This window comes from Bradysia coprophila, unplaced genomic scaffold, assembly GCF_014529535.1.
Source record: "Bradysia coprophila strain Holo2 unplaced genomic scaffold, BU_Bcop_v1 contig_538, whole genome shotgun sequence".
In the NCBI taxonomy this organism is placed as follows: Eukaryota; Metazoa; Arthropoda; class Insecta; order Diptera; family Sciaridae; genus Bradysia; species Bradysia coprophila.
Window position 1 is genome coordinate 875,359 of NW_023503785.1, and position 17,699 is coordinate 893,057.

The following is a 17,699-nucleotide window of genomic DNA, read 5'->3' on the forward strand; positions in this document are numbered from 1 at the left end:
CGCCCGAACCCGACCCGACCCGTTATCCGTTTTTAAAACCCGACATATGGAAACCCGATAGATTTTTAACCCGCCCGAACCCGGCCCAACCCGGTATCTATTTGTAAAACCCGCCCAAAACCCGGCCCGACTAGTAAAATCTGTACAGAAAAAATAAATATAAAACGAAGTGTGTCGACGCTAATAGATTTCACTCTAGTCACTAGAGTCTAGTGGTAAGTAAAGTTAAATCGAACGTATATTATTATAAATATTTTTGATTAGAAAAGATATATTTGACTAAAATCTAAAAATTATCGAAGTACAACTGTTTTCTGATGGACAGCAGGTCCAACTACATTACAATGTATAAGGATTTTCCTTGTCATCACTGTTTCAAATCTACATTCTCAGAGATCATCACCATTTGTGAAAGCGTTCTAGCGCCTAGTCGGGTTCTTCGTGGTGTCATTGCACGTCCAGCATCGGAAAAAGTACGCTCATCTGAAGCTTCTGATGCTGGAATAGCCAATATGCGACGAGCCACTCTCTGCAAAATTGGGAAGTCTTTCGCTCCTCGCCAATATTCCAAAATGTCAAATTTGTCTGAAAATGGATCTTTATAAAGAAAAATTTAAGGTAAAATGAACCTGAATTTACCATCCGAGATTTCTGCAAACTTAGAGGTTAAATAACGATTTAATTCTGGAATATCTTTGCATGTATTGGAATCATCGTCTTGGAATTTCTTAAATCTTGAAGATTGTACTGGTTGTTCTTCTACTTCTTGAATTTCTGACACCGAAACAGCACTACCATGTACTTCCTCTTCTTCTTCTTCCATCCATTGTTGAAGTAAAGCGATTGCTTTCCTTTTGTTTGACGAGGTTGCAAATTTCAGTGATTTGTACCTATATCAATGAGAGAGAAATATGATTGCAAATTTGGCTTGCTGTTCAATCTTTAATGATAAAGATGAAAGTTTTTAAATCAAGAATCGTAACATAACCCACCTCGGATCAAGCATACAAGCCGCGTAATGTAATGTGTCGATAACGCAGTATTCTTCCATGCAAACCTTTGCTTGTCCCTTCAGTTTACGCATTTCAGCTGAATCATCCTTTTTCACCTTAATGTGATCCCGTAGTTCATGGTAGCAAAGAGCCACACGATTGATGGTCGGATATGTGTGTGCACTTAACATCTCGCTGCATTCTTTAAATGGTGTTAGGTATTCTATCAACTCCTTGACGATATTATCATCAATTGGTATCAGGAGGTCTAGTCTGTCTTTCGTGAGTAGTAATTTCTTCACATCATCTGCCGCTTGTTGATAGGAGTTCAATGGAAAAAATAAGCTGTTGAATCTTGTCGGCGTCTCTTGTTGCAGTTTGTGTTCCAGTTGGGAATTCAAGCTCGGTCGCTTGAAAAATGTTGTTAACTCCTTGACTCCGGAGATTGTACTTTGAATTAGTGGACACTCATTCTGCAAGTTGAATAGTTTTTTCGGAAGTACTGGTTTTCCTTTTGAAGCCTTCTTTGCGATTTCTTCATCCGTCGGTACGGCTCGTTCATTAAACGTCCATTCGTTGCAAGAATTTATTCTATGACATTCGCACGGTCGCCGATTATCGAATATCTTTAACATATTTTTACCACTGTCAGTCGAATGTTGTCAGTGCTTTTTTTCTGTGCCATAAATTTATCCATTCCTAATGTATATCGCTGAAGTTTCCATTCTTCATCGATTAAATGGGCCGTCAACGACAGAAACGTGTTCGATTGATATTTTTCGTACCATAAGTCCTTAGTGTAAGCGAAGTTAGGATAAGTTGGTGCTTTTTCTAGTTTCGACTTAATGTCGACGTGAACTTGATCGTATACTTGGGGAAAATACGTACGCTTAAGAGTGGTTCGATGTTTAATAATTTCTTTAACTGGTTGCGACCCGAATTTCGCTCCAAAGTTTATTAACTTTTGGGCAATATACAAAAAACCATCCGATTCGACTCTTCTCAACGGCTCGAGATCCTTTGCAAACCCTTGTGTTATATCTCGGTTCAAATTATCGATACTGTCTTTAGGAACGGCTTTTCGAAACATGTTGTTAATCATCACATCGTTTGATTTATTTGTTGTTCGCGATGTTTTTGGTTTCACTGAACAAGAGTGCCGTGCCAGTGTACTGGTCCCCAGGTGAGACTTATATATGTACAATGTAGTACAATCGATGCACTTGAAAATGCTAGTTCGTCTCCCGTCAATTACCGCTTCGACAAAATTTTTCCAAGCGGGTGAATGATGTTTTCTTCCATTGTGTGTCTTGTTTTGAAACGTCAACCGACTGCTCTCGCTGGCAAGTAAGCGAGCTATATCCTTCTTTAGGCATTCATCTGGAATAGCTGCGCTTGATGCTGATTCAGTGTTTATGTCGTCATCGCCATTATCGTCGAAAAACGCGTTTATTGTATCCCAATCCTGACGTTCATCCATTTTCTGTTGAAAATTCAAAGAAAAATCCTAAATGTAATTCTTTCTTACAAGAAACTGATAAGAAATTCTTAGTTCTTACAAGAAGAGTGATGGAGGTTCAACTTTTATTAAAGAAATTTGAAGAAGCTTACACAAGGATTTCTTTCTAACAAAACAACGAAAATGCTTTTTCTTAAGGCTTAAGGCTGGCTTCTTCAGTTAAAATTTCTTAGTAAAACAGTGCCGTTTGTAAACTTTCTCATTTTAATATGCTCATCTGGATTGTTACAAATTCAGTTTAGTTCTACGTTTAGGTACTCCTGTGTCATCAATCTCAGCTGTTTCTTGTAAGTGTCTGCCCTCTTCAGCAATGGAATCTTTGATATCGCAAGCCTTTTCCTTCGCCTTGTCTCTTTCGGTTGGCGATTCTTCGTCAGTCGAGCTGGACTCGTAAACAACACCCTTTTTGTTAGGTGTGGGACAGTATCGAATAACGTTACTTCTTCGTAATTCCGGTATTACGTATGGATGACCTCTTTTGGGTTTTTTCGTACGTCGGTTCCTGTTGTTGAGAGATGCTTTGTTGTTGGGGTTGGACTGTCCAGTGGAATTGGTTTTTTCTATGAAAATCTTTAATAACGAAATCGAACCAAAATCACAATTCATTGAACACGTGGGACTAAATAATGTGTGAGTCTTTAGTAATGTGTACTTACTTTCGGATTGCTTCTAAAAAGAAGCAAGTAACGAAATTAATTTTTGATTACGTACAGCTAGTACGTGACAACAAAACTTGATAATCACTTAAGTAAATGAACAAAAATAAAAACAGATTTCAACGTTAACATAACAACGGATGAAAACAAAACTAAATGAAATACTTATTAGAACTGTTGTAGCGGAGAATTTGTCAAATCAAAATCAAATTAAGTTCAGTGATTTATATTGTTTGAATGTGACAGGTGAAACGCTTCAACAACAGGCTACCAAATGATTGTCATAAAAGTGGCTGAGTTCAAACGTGGACTGTACATAAAGAATACATTCATATTTATTGTTAAAGATTCATAATTTAAAATTGATAACATCAAACTTTCAGATAAATGATGACAAATAAATAGACGGACGAGAAGACTATTCGACTGCAGGCAAAATCTGTGACTTTACTTACATTAAGTAACTGTACTGAACTAATGAACTAATCATTTCTATAGTCGTTTCAAATATGTCTGGTTGATTCGGGCTTTGATTTCAAAACCCGCCCAAACCCGGCCCAACCCGAAATTCATTTTTTGAAACCCGACTCAGAGCCAACCCGAAGTACTCACAGCCCGCCCGCCCAAAACCCGACGGGCCGGGTCGGGTTTGCGGGTTACCCGAATCTTCGGGTCAACCCGCTCATCCCTACTTGAAATTGTCAATAACGTGGCAACGTATAAAAAACAAAAACCAAAACCCACCAGAAACCGGTGGCGATCTACTTGTCAACGGACAATACATAAACAAATTCCTTAATCTATTGGAGGGAGAAAATAAGGCATGTGCATACGTGCACATGTGAAAAAATTATTTGTTCACCGAGGGAGGAAAAGTTGGAAATTTTATTTTGAGGGTGTTGCGACACAATAGAACATTTTTCAAAACAAAGGCTCCCGAAGTTTCAGCTTACCTGCGTTGTTAAAAGTATATTCTGGTGCGGCATGAGATTTGGTCATTGCAAATGATTATTAATCTGAATTTAAAGTTTGCAGACGCACCACATGAGGCATCTTATGGCATCTTTACATTTTCTATTATAATGCGACCATAAATACTGGAATATTGCATAGTGTAAATCATTCATACGACTATCCAGCATTTTAACTAATCAAATTTTATAAATCAATAAAACGTTTATTGTAAACAGTGCAACGGTGCAACAACAACGATAAATTTAACCAATTTTATATGCTTCCATTAAATTTACAACTTGTAGCAATCAAATTCTCGCCATGAAAGTAAATTTTATGAAATACGAACGGAAATTCTTCTTCTTCTTCTTCTTTTTCAGCCTGTTTCTATCCACTGCTGGATGTAGGCCTCTCCAACTTCTTTCCATTTCGTACGATCCATTGCCATTTGCTGCCAGTTTGTACCTGCAATATTCTTAATTCTGTTTGTCCATCTCTCTGGTGGTCTACCTATAGCTCGTCTTTTATATGGTCGCCAGTTCATGATCTTTTTGGTCCAACGTTCGTCTGTCCTTCTTGCAATATGTCCCGCCCAGCTCCATTTCAGAGATGCTATTCTTTCCATGACATCAACGACCCTGGTTTGTTGTCGAATCCATTGATTCGTCATTCTGTCTCTGAGTGTTATTCCAAGCATACTCCGTTCCATGGCTCTTTGTGTCACTCTCAATTTTTCTTCGGATGCTTTCGTTAAAGTTAACGTTTCCGCTCCATAAGTGAGCACTGGAAGGACACAAGTGTCGAAAACTTTGCGTTTCAGACTATTATTCATTTTGCTTTTGAAAATTAGTCTGAGTTTTCCGAACGCTGCCCATGCAAGACCAATCCTACGTCTTATTTCTGCAGTTTGGTTGTCCAGACCTAACTTCAGCTTATGTCCTAGATATACATAGCTGTCGACTCGTTCAATGACAGTGTCACCAATTTTGATTTCTCTATCGTCCCCGATGTTGGTCATGACTTTTGTTTTCGATAAGTTCATCTTGAGGCCAACTTTGCTCGCCTCTTCACTTAACTGTTGTAGCATAAGCTGAGCCTGACCTAGATTCGCTGCTATCGGTACAATGTCATCAGCGAAGCGGAGATTGCTCAGGTACTCTCCATTTATCTTTATTCCCATTTTACTCCAGTTTAACTTCCTAAAAACACTCTGCAGAATCGCCGTGAATAATTTCGGTGAAATGGTGTCACCCTGCCTTACACCTCGGCCAATTCTGAATTTCTCCGTGCTCTTATGAAGTTTTATACATGAAGTAGCATTTTTGTACACATATCGAATTGTGTTGGAGTACCTTGAGTCTACTCTACATTCGTCTAATGCGTCCAATATCGACCATGTTTCCACTGAATCGAAAGCTTTTTCGAAGTCTATGAATAGCAAGACTATGTCGATGTTGTATTCACGACACTTCTCAATAAGCGTTCTCATCACTTGCAAATGGTCGTTTGTGCTGAAACCAGATCTGAAAGCAGCTTGTTCAACAGGTTGGTAGAAGTCGAACTTGTTAGTGTTCCTCTTCGTAATGATTTTCATAAACAACTTGTAGAGTGTTGACAATAGGCTTATGGGTCGGTAATTTTCTTCTTCTTCTTCTTCTTCTTTTTCAGCCTGTTTCTATCCACTGCTGGATGTAGGCCTCTCCAACTTCTTTCCATTTCGTACGGTCCATTGCCATTTGCTGCCAGTTTGTACCTGCAATATTCTTAATTCCGTTTGTCCATCTCTCTGGTGGTCTACCTATAGCTCGTCTTTTATATGGTCGCCAGTTCATGATCTTTTTGGTCCAACGTTCGTCTGTCCTTCTTGCAATATGTCCCGCCCAGCTCCATTTCAGAGATGCTATTCTTTCCATGACATCAACGACCCTGGTTTGTTGTCGAATCCATTGATTCGTCATTCTGTCTCTGAGTGTTATTCCAAGCATACTCCGTTCCATGGCTCTTTGTGTCACTCTCAATTTATCTTCGGATGCTTTTGTTAAAGTTAACGTTTCCGCTCCATAAGTGAGCACTGGAAGGACACAAGTGTCGAAAACTTTGCGTTTCAGACTATTATTCATTTTGCTTTTGAAAATTAGTCTGAGTTTTCCGAACGCTGCCCATGCAAGACCAATCCTACGTCTTATTTCTGCAGTTTGGTTGTCCAGACCTAACTTCAGTTTATGTCCTAGATATACATAGCTGTCGACTCGTTCAATGACAGTGTCACCAATTTTGATTTCTCTATCGTCCCCGATGTTGGTCATGACTTTTGTTTTCGATAAGTTCATCTTGAGGCCAACTTTGCTCGCCTCTTCACTTAACTGTTGTAGCATAAGCTGAGCCTGACCTAGATTCGCTGCTATCGGTACAATGTCATCAGCGAAGCGGAGATTGCTCAGGTACTCTCCATTTATCTTTAATCCCATTTTACTCCAGTTTAACTTCCTAAAAATACTCTGCAGAATCGCCGTGAATAATTTCGGTGAAATGGTGTCACCCTGCCTTACACCTCGGCCAATTCTGAATTTCTCCGTGCTCTTATGAAGTTTTATACATGAAGTAGCATTTTTGTACACATATCGAATTGTGTTGGAGTACCTTGAGTCTACTCTACATTCGTCTAATGCGTCCAATATCGACCATGTTTCCACTGAATCGAAAGCTTTTTCGAAGTCTATGAATAGCAAGACTATGTCGATGTTGTATTCACGACACTTCTCAATAAGCGTTCTCATCACCTGCAAATGGTCGTTTGTGCTGAAACCAGATCTGAAAGCAGCTTGTTCAACAGGTTGGTAGAAGTCGAACTTGTTAGTGTTCCTCTTCGTAATGATTTTCATAAACAACTTGTAGAGTGTTGACAATAGGCTTATGGGTCGGTAATTTTCCAGCTTTGTTATGTCTCCTTTTTTATGCAGCAATGTAATTACCGCATTTTCCCAGGCTTCTGGTACTTCTTCCCATTGGAGACATTGATTAAACAAAGCCGTGATTGCCTTTAATAATGAGTCTCCACCTAGTTTAATGGCTTCCACTGGAACACCATCTTCTCCGGGAGACTTTTTGTTTTTCATCTCGGCTACTGCGGCCTTGACTTCATCAACAGTTATGTCGGGCATATCCTCCGATCCCACGTTTCTTATTATTGGTCTATCTTCGGTTTCTTCCGTTGGATTCTGTCTTGCTGAAGAAAACAAATTCTCATAAAATTCTGTTGCAATGTTTAATATCGCATTTCGATCCGTTTGGATCGTTCCTGTTTTGTCTCGTAATTTGAAGATTTCTTTTTTGGCGTTTGTCATTTTTCTTCGTAGGACTTTCATATTGCAGTTAGCTTCAATTATGTTTTGAGCCAATTGGACATTATATTTTCTTTCATCTGATCTCCTTGCTTTGTTGATACTTTTAGACAGGTTCCGGTATTCCACCGAATCTCGTCCTCCGTTTTTTACCAACTCTGCTCTGCTTGCGATCAGGTCTAATGTTTCTCTGCTGAGTTTTGATTCTTTCCCTTGGACGGATTTGCATTTGGATTTCATGAAACCCATTATTGTATCGACGATTTTGGTATTCAATTCGTCCAATGTTTCACATTGATTGTTGACGTTATCTAATTCGGCAGTCATTTTCGTAGCAAATTCTTCATTTTGTGTGTAAAGCCGTTGTACGTCAATCCTTTCACTTTTCTGAACTAGTTGTGATCTTTGAAATCTGGTATTTAACGTGACTCTTGCACGAACCATTCGGTGATCACTACCGGTTGAAAAATTGTTTAGGACCGTAACGTTCTTAACGGTTGACTTACAGCCAGTTATGATGTAATCGATCTCATTTTTCGTTACACCATCTGCACTAGCCCAAGTCCATTTCCGTTGAGGCTTTCCTGCAAAAAATGAATTCATTGCGTACAAATTGTGTTGCTGTAAGAAGTTGAGTAAAGTATTTCCACGCTCATTTCTTTGGTCGTTGCTAAAACTACCAACAGAAACTTCGGAGTCTTCTTCTCGTTTTCCCAGCTTCGCATTGAAATCACCGATTAGATATTGGTAATGTGATGGGTTTTCGTCCAGAGCTTTCTCGACATCTTCATAGAATCTTTCTACTTCTTCGTCATCATGGGTGGACGTGGGTGCGTAAACCTGAATTAATTTGACACTGTATCTGTTATTTATCTTCAGGCTTACGTATATCACTCGATCGGATATGCTTTTCGTGTGAATTATGCGATCCGACCACCGCTTGTTTATGAACAATCCGACACCGTGCATCAGCATCTGACTGTCACTTCCTCGGTAGAAGAATGTATGCCCTGATTGTAATTTCAGGCATTCCTCTCCAGGTTTTCTCACTTCGCTCACTCCCACAACATCCCATTTTATCTTTTCTAGCCCTTCTTCCATTTCTTGCATTTTTTGTCTTGACGACAATGTTCTGGCATTATATGTGGCAATGTATAATTCGTTATGGCTTCGTTTGAAGGTTTTTAGCATTAAAACACCACGCTTGCTACTGCGGGTTGGTGAGTATGAAAGCTTTACTTTGCTCGCCCCCGGTAATCCTCGAGCTCTGACCCGCACATTTCTGCACGTTCCGGGACCACCGTGCCTATCAAAGTGCACAGTGCCCGACGGGGTAGTGTTACTCTTTTTGAACATTCTTTTCCATAAAGCTTTGCCCATTCTTTTGAACCTATCTGAGCAAAAGGTTATTCGTCCTTTAAAAGCTTAACCTAGTAGCTAATAAGAATTCTGGGATCGTTCTATCCTTTGGCTTCCTGATCGTGTTGTTTCACCTCAACGTTGGTCCCTTAACCCCAATTCTTTCGGCTTCCAGCTCACGATTCATTCAACCTTAAGATTGATCTATCTAATCCTATCTTATCTACTGCTACGTCCTCGTTAAACTTCATTCCCTCCACTCTTTTTCAAACTGGCTTGGGACAGTCTTTGGCGGTAATTTTCCAGCTTTGTTATGTCTCCTTTTTTATGCAGCAATGTAATTACTAACGGAAATTGCATTATGGAAAATGGATTTAAATTCAATTTTGTTTGTAACGATTGCCAGATTCCCCGATGCCGATTGCCTAGACAGACATAAAACATCAATTTTATTGTCGTTACATTTTTAATTCTTTTTCTGCAACCAGTGTCCTTGACATCCGTCTTTCAATGTTGTATCAGTGATAAAACATTAAATTTCGCAATAACACACAATCATCTATTATTGGAGTAAAACGAGAAAATCCAGAGCACCTTTGGAAAATCCCATTTCCCTGCAGGGAAGGTGCAAATTGTACTGACCTGTGTTCGAAGCAAATTTCTTTTTCAATTACAGTGCTACATCACTGGTCAGGGACTAAAGTAAGAAACATACTGTGTAGCCAATTGCCCACAGTGCCCCCCGAAATGGCCACATAGCCATTGACATTTGACATCACAGAAATTTCACTGAACCCAAAAGTCTCATTTACCAGGCCAATATTCAAACTTGCTTAATCATGAACGGGGCGTCAGCGAAGTTCCGTGACGCTAGTGCTCCTTCACTAAGCAAAAAGAACAACCACTTTTCAATTTCAATGTTTTACAAACATCAAATGACAAGTCAAAACTTTGAAAATTTAAAAGTCCAACCCCGGAATTCAACCCTCAAAGTCAAAGTAAACACATAAACATCAATTAAATCAACTTTAAAGTTCGTTATCTATAACCTCGTCATCTTCCTTCAGTTTCTCTTTTACTTTCGCTTTAAACTCATTGCGACTTAACACCATAAGACCACTATACTTGTTCACTTGTCTGATCATTTTTGCCATCGGTTGATTATACCCTTTCGTTTCGTAGACAACTTCAGCCAGTCGCCAGTGGTCTCTCATTACTGAACGCTCGATGCTGCTCTCTTCTGATGAATCTCGAATCAATATTCACATCGTTGATTCTTTTGTTATACAAGTCGTAAGCCATTAGAGCATTTGAGATATTTCTGCGTGTAGATAATTTTTCCAGTCCAATTTCCTTACATCGCTCTTCGTATGGTTCCAGTCTGTACGGTGGAATGCGGTTTGTGTCTCCCAAAGCATACATAACAAACTGTTTTTGGACTGAATCGATGTCATCGCTGCAGTTCTGTTGGTACGTTACGGGTCCCACACAACTGACGCAAATTCCAGTTTTGACCTTACGTATGCATTATACAGCACCACCAATGCTCTTGTGCCAAACTTTCCTTTCGATACAGACTTAATATAACCCATTGACTGTCTCGCTCTGGTTATACTTCTCTCCATGCGTGCGATGAGCGTAAACTTCACATCGACCGGGATGCCAAGATCTCGAACTTCCTGCTACGTTGCTACGTAACGTGATGCGGATCGTTGATTCGTGCTATTGTGATTACTTCGCATTTTCCCAAATTAAACGGAAGCCTGTTCTTTTCGCTCCATCTCAAAACGTTGTCAATGTAACCTTGGAGTTGTCTTGAATCAGCCGACGAACCAACTTCCATTAACAACTTTATGTCATCCGCAAATAGAAGTGGAAGTGCAAATGATGCACATTCCACAATGTCATTAACACCAATCAAGAACAATGTTGGGCCAAGAATACTTCCAGCAGGAACACCTGAAGTCGCTGTATAAGTCCTAGATTTGACATCGCCAATTACAACATAGAACAGCCACCTGGCGGTTTTTTTTCTAATGCCAAACCGTTTCATTTTATTAATGAAGATTCGATTTTAAATCTTAAGCTTCGAAGGAATTCTTCCCAGTTTAATGGATTTTTGGTGGAAAGTCCAAAACGGCCACACTAACACGTCCATATATTTTTTGACAAATAACGGTGCAATATCATCGGGACCGCTTGTTCTCTTGGGATCTAATTTTTCAATCTTACCCATTGTCAGTTCCACTTCCCACATCGTCAGATTCTGCACCATACTCTTCATCAAAAACTAGCGGTTCTTCGTTCTTCGTATAAAGTCCTTCAAAGTAATCGGCAAATATTTCTGCAACTTCCTGCGGATTTTCAGACTTTCTTTCACCAAACATCATTTCACTCTGGTATGTTGCACATTTTCTTTTCGACTTGGCGTATGAACAAAACTCCGACGGATTTTCCACGATGTTTTGTTGGATCGATCAAGTGATCGATGTAGTCTTTGTTCAGCTTTTCGTTCAACTCGTTGAATTCTCTTACGGCCTTTGCATAATCTAATGTCAAGATATCCTTCGGTTTCTGTTTGTACATTTTTTTCTTCTTATTCTTTTTCTGCTGCCACTTCCAAGTCCACCACTTTGGTCTGTTTTTGTTCCGCCCAATACGGACCTTTGGTACATTTTCAACGATCACTCGATTTAGCCATTCATAGAAATTGTCGAAAGCCTCATCAACGTCCACCCGATCAAAAAGTGCTGCGAAGTTTAGGCGAACATTAAACTTTTTCATATTGAATCAAATTAAAAAAGAATTATATTCAAACAAAAGTACTCCTCAATACAAGTTCAACGAGCTATAGATCATTGTAAACGGTTCACTACATCCGGAGACAACACAACTTGAAATTGAATCATCTTCATACATTTTCCGCCATTTCACCATATTCGGGTTAACGCCCGTCCCCTACCAAACAATCACGTTAAATGACAAAATTGCACAAATAAATGTAATACGAAATTCATCTGGCAATATCGATGATTAGACGATCACATTCATTTCCAACGTGTCATTAGTTTCGCCAACTGAAGAAATCTGTATAACCGAATCAGATGTGCGATGGCACGAAAGTTCGATACAAACGCCATCTCACCCCTTCGTTAAAAGCAAAAAATGGAAAGTCGGGCCAGCTGTTCTCAGATAGTGAAAATCTTTTGTAAAATACAAGTCGAAATATTATCAACGCGCCACAAAGGTTTATAGTCTGAATATAATCATAAAACGTATTCGAATAGACTTACTTATAGCATCCGATTGGATAAATTCTTGTCACATTCCCGATAAATTAATTTCATCTGAAGATCAATTACACGTTTTAAAGAAACAGTTACATTTCGATCATAATTACACACAATTCACATCAGAAATTCTGTCTAGATCCTCTAAGTGCACATTTAATACCCATAATTATCCATATAGTGGTAGCAGCAACCAACATTGTTTTAAGATGAATATATCAAATTGTAACCACTCAAAGATGTGCGGTGTGTAGGTTCTACCTATGCATAGCATACCGTAATTAATTAATAAAACAATACCTCAAGCCACTTAAAATGGTGAGAATGTTAAATATATTTGCATATACGACGATGTGAATTGAGATCATGCTTCAAAAAGCCATTGACCGTATTTTATTCGACCACATTCAATCACCGACTGAATGATAAATATTGAGAGTAAAACATTTTTGTGTTGTATTTCCCTCAAAGCTTACAGTTACAGAGCTCGATAAACTAACCTACAATTTGCCGGTTAACCAAAATATTTGCATTGCATATCGGCATAGGTTGGATCGGATCGTTCAAAAATACGTATATGAAACGAACCGTCAGAACAGTTGGAGCGTTTTCTGCAACTGAGCCGCGGAACCCTTATGCGCCCATTACCATAATGCTTCCGTAACCCTATTGCGTACTTGACATTATTGCCCACCTAGTCCAATTGTGGCGCGCTTGATGTGAGACTACGATACGAACGAAGCGAGGTCGGTAGACATCGTGTACGCAAAACCTTCATTTACTAACTTGTTACTAACAAGATTTTATCTACGGCATCTATTTTTTTGTCAGCAAATTTATACTTTTAGCAGCAAAATTATTTATTTCATCAGCAAATTTATTCTTTTTATCAACAAAATTATTTTTTTTATCAGCAGATTAAATGTTTTTTGTAAGCAAATTTAGTGTTTTGTTTCAGCAAAATTAATTTTATTTTCGGCAAATTTATTAGTACTCAAACAGCATATTTATTGCTTTCTGAGCAGCAATATTACTGACTTTAAGCAGCAAAAATAATACTTTTGCAGCAAATCCTTAGCAGCAAATTTATTGTTTTGTGATATGCAATTTTACTGCCTTCGAACAGCAAAATTAATACCTCGATCAGCAAAGCTATTGCTTTTTGTCAGCTGAATCGTTTGGTTCTCTGGGACTAATGTCATCATGGAACGGAGTATGCTCGGAATAGCGCTCAGAGACAGAATGACGAATCAATGGATTCGACAACAAACCAGGGTCGTTGATGTCATGGAAAGAATAGCATCTCTGAAATGGAGCTGGGCGGGACATATTGCAAGAAGGACAGACGAACGTTGGACCAAAAAGATCATGAACTGGCGACCATATAAAAGACGAGCTATAGGTAGACCACCAGAGAGATGGACAAACGGAATTAAGAATATTGCAGGTACAAACTGGCAGCAAATGGCAATGGATCGTACGAAATGGAAAGAAGTTGGAGAGGCCTACATCCAGCAGTGGATAGAAACAGGCTGAAAAAGAAGAAGAATGTCATCATTTGCAACCTGGACGTCCGAACTCCATCTCATTTTTGCGCCTGGGAATGTTTAACAGAATGAGTTGTTCACATCCTTTTCCATCTAATGGCCTATTTCTAGCATTTTAATTGGAAGAATACGGATTTTCTGTTGAACATTTATTACTCTATTGGACATTTATGGAAAGAAAGCGAATTTATTGGCATCCTTAGAAAATATTCAAAATAATTTCGTAACAACGATAAAAGAAAAAACAAGTTTCAAGTTTCGTAAAAGTAACAATATTTAGTGTAGTCCTTAAGTCAATTGCTTACAGACATTTCATAAAAGGAACAATCTCTAGTGGATTCCATAAGTCAGTAACTTACAGACCTTTAGTAAAAGGAAAAGTCTCATAAATAATACTTTCCAAATTTGGAAACCGTATAAACAATTTCTAAACCGTCCAAAATGTCGTCGAAATCGTTCACACAGACTAATTATTAGACGATGCGAGAGAAAAAAAATTAACTTCTAAGTTACCGTCACCGCTCCGGCTCCCGGCTCGCATTCCCTCCGCTTCGCTCCGGGGCAATGGGCCGGATCGCTCGGCTCGGCGTGTTAAACCGCTTTTTAGGTTCAATGAAAATTGGTATTCATTTCGTAAAAAGATGAATTCTGTAGCGACGAACTCAACTCCTTTATATTATATTTCGTTGTTGGGGTCGGCTGCTTTCAGATGAAATTATAACTCGTAGACTTTTGAATTTCTTTAATTTCCTTTATTGCACGTCCGACTGATAAATTCATTTCTTTTACATTCAGTGCATAAACCTCAATTCAAACAAAATTCTTCTTCCAACTGTCAATTCTCAATAAAAATTCATTCCCAGCCGAATTATGCATTTCGTCCCAAACATTCGTAAAAAGATGAATTCCCTAGGAACCAACAAAATTCCTTAACAGCGATAAGAAAGTTAGGAATTGAGCTGAAATGATATGAAAGTAATATAATTGTTCCAATTGAAAATTGAAGATAATTAATTTTTCTCTTGACAATTTGCATGCAGAAAAATATGAAATTTGCGAATTTTAATAAATAAATTTGCTGTTGGGAATCAATAGATTTGCTGCTAAAAAATTGCTAAAATAAACAATTAATTTTGCCGATGACGAATAAATAAATTTGTTGACAAAAATATTAATTTTGCTGATAAAAATAAATAGATTTGCTGCTAAAAAATAGCTAAAAAAATATTTAATTTTGCAAATTGCAAAAAAATGAATGTGCTGACAAAATTAGATCAAAAAAATAAATTTGCAGACGAAGGATTAAATTTAGTCACAATAGCAATAATTTTGTTGCAAAAAAAGAATAATTTTGCTGCCAAAGAAAGATTTCCCTTTTATCTACTGCTACTGAAAATATTCATAATTTTGATGCAAAAACACATCAACAAAACTACAGAATCCTATACTTCGCATGATCGTGGAAGGATTCTTTCAATTGCTTGCGCAAATACTTATATCTTGGTTACATACCCTTATGTGTTACATTGCTTTGCGCACGACTAGATTGTTGCTGAAAATTATGAATACAGTTTGTTCATGTCATTTTTACACAGTTTTAGATATGTCAGAGTTTTAAATGTACCCAGTCAATTAAGTTCTTCCCAAATTATGAATTTTTGGCGCAAAATTTAAAATTTCTATCGCGAATTCAAATATTGCGCAATTTGGGAAGAACTTAATTGACTGGGTACATTAAAAACTCTGACATATCGACAATCTTTAGAAACTGTGTAAAAATGAAATGAACAAACTGTATTTTCACCTTGCAGAAGATAAACTTTTTAAATTTTATTTATTTATTTAAAAGCGAAAAAAGGCTGCAAAGCGCAACCAGTAAAAAACGATCTTTTCAAAAACAAATATTTACAATAAATAAAATTCATCAACTCTATTACGTCCCAAAGTCCCCAAAATGAAACTAGCGTTTCTCCGTTGAATTGCAATAGAAACCTTTTGTAATAGGTAATCCATGGAGCGTGGTTCGCCAGAAGCTTTTCGATAAACTGAATTAATTTAGACAATTTTTATGCACAATATGACGAATTAACCCACAGCGATATCGTAAAATTATAAAAAAGTTGAACTAAACTTTATCGCCCAGAACCACTTACAGTGGAGGTGTGACACAAGTCCTGTTATCCACTTACAAAAGAACTGATATCGGTGTAGGTGACGCTTACAGATTCGACACGCAAAAAGATATACGTCACAAATGGCAGCTGATGAGGAAAGTACGCGAAAGTTTTATCAACAAAAATCTTACCAGAAAAATTTTAGGAAGAAAATTATAACAAAAAAAATTTGCGTCAAAAAGTGGCAGATGATTCGGCTTTCTTCCGTTTGAATTCCAATTACAGAGGGGCAGCAGTGATGCCGAATTTAGCGAAAATATTTTAGAGGGTGGTGTATGAAATGAACAAGCTAAATTGATCATCTGTCCCCAACTGTCGAAGCGAGCACATGGATTTGTGAGTAACAGGTCAGTAGAAACCAATTTAATGGAATTCTCTCATTTCGTCCACTCAGCATATGAAATCGGAGCCCAGGTGGACATGTTTTACTTAGATGTATCAAAGGCCTTTGATACTGTAGATCAACCATTGTCAATACGCAAGTTAGCAAATTTTCCACTTGGTAACCGATCATTTCGATGGTTCAATTCGTACTCCGCGAAGAGAAAGCACCGTGTGCGAGTAGTGTCTGAGTGTCTGTCAACCGAACAACACGCATTTTCCCGTCTGTCGCCGTTAATGGTCTTTCAAGCTTGTTTCTCCGATTTATTTACGGCTAATTTAGTGTGGTACAACTTGAAACATTTCTGGCGGCAGAAATGGGAAATTGTTTTTCGAAAATAAGTTTTTTTTTGCAAATATCACTCCAGTAAAAGTAAATTTAAATGTGCATAGATCCGGACGAATCGTTTCGGGTGTAAATTCGTTTCAGTGTACAGTAATGCTAGCTCTCGCTCTTGTTTTGTCCCTATTGTGTTCCAATTTTGCTCGGCTTTCGAAAGAACTGTGCCTTTGTTTTTGTCACAGAGTCAAAGAGTGAAAAGAGACATCGTTTTTACATTTCTCGGCGATGACGAAATGTTCGTTCTTTTCAACTCGCAATCAACAAGTGCGCTTAGCCGCTATCGTTACAGTGTGGTTAAATGAAGTTTCTATTGTGTTTCACTTGATTTTTTTTTTTTTTTTTTTTAGGTTTTAAATTTTTTTTTTATTGCCCATATTAAAAATTACAAAAAGTATAAAAATATCACATAGAATATAATCACATAAAAACATTGAAATCATTCCCGTCATTGAAGGTGTCTCTAATGCAAATTGAATTACCCCTCTGAATCGCGATGGACACCCGTTGCAGCAGGTAATCTAGTGAACGAGGTTCACCAGTGTTTTCCTTCATCAGCTTGCCCAACTTTTTCGCGAAAATGGCCGTCTCAGGTCCGATTGCACCAAAGGTTTCGAATGCAAGCGGCGTAAAATTGTAATTGGCTTTTAAGTCGATGTAATTGTTATGTTTGAGACGCTCAGCCTGGTCTGCCGCTGCTCCACTGACCAAAGACGTAGAGTTTAGGTACGAAACCGCAATGGTATTCACAACAGTCACGTCCCAAATCAATGGCTTACCGCGACTCCATGGGTAACTGGTTACACCATCTGGGCGTTTACCATCACGTCTTGAAAGACCATAAGGCTCGGTGTTATTGGGAACTCCAGCAGAACTGAAAGCCATTGAAAAAATCTTGTTGATCTCGCCATGACGTGGGTATTTTCCTTTAGTTTTATTGCAAGACAGTGCGTGGTAGCCTTTTGGGTCGACCATTTCTCCGCAAACACATCGATGAGGTTCGCATACATTGTTGCCACATCGAAGAGCCACTGCCGTTCTCGCTGAGTCATTATCCAAGAGGAGTCCTAATTGGTGGGATGGTACTGCCTGGAGCCACTTGATCGATTCGGTTCTGACTTAGTATAAAATAGTTAAATTAAGTGA

General features: G+C 38.4%; 1 long non-coding RNA gene across 1 annotated transcript; it reads right to left on the bottom strand.

The window, feature by feature from the left end:
* Positions 1 to 13,000: 13,000 nt before the first annotated feature.
* On the bottom strand, positions 13,001 to 14,339 carry LOC119083028. Its single transcript, XR_005088773.1, has 2 exons — positions 13,683 to 14,339; positions 13,001 to 13,297 (listed from the first exon to the last, which is right to left on the bottom strand). It is a non-coding gene; the product is annotated as an uncharacterized LOC119083028 (long non-coding RNA).
* Between the last annotated feature and the right edge of the window lie 3,360 nt (positions 14,340 to 17,699).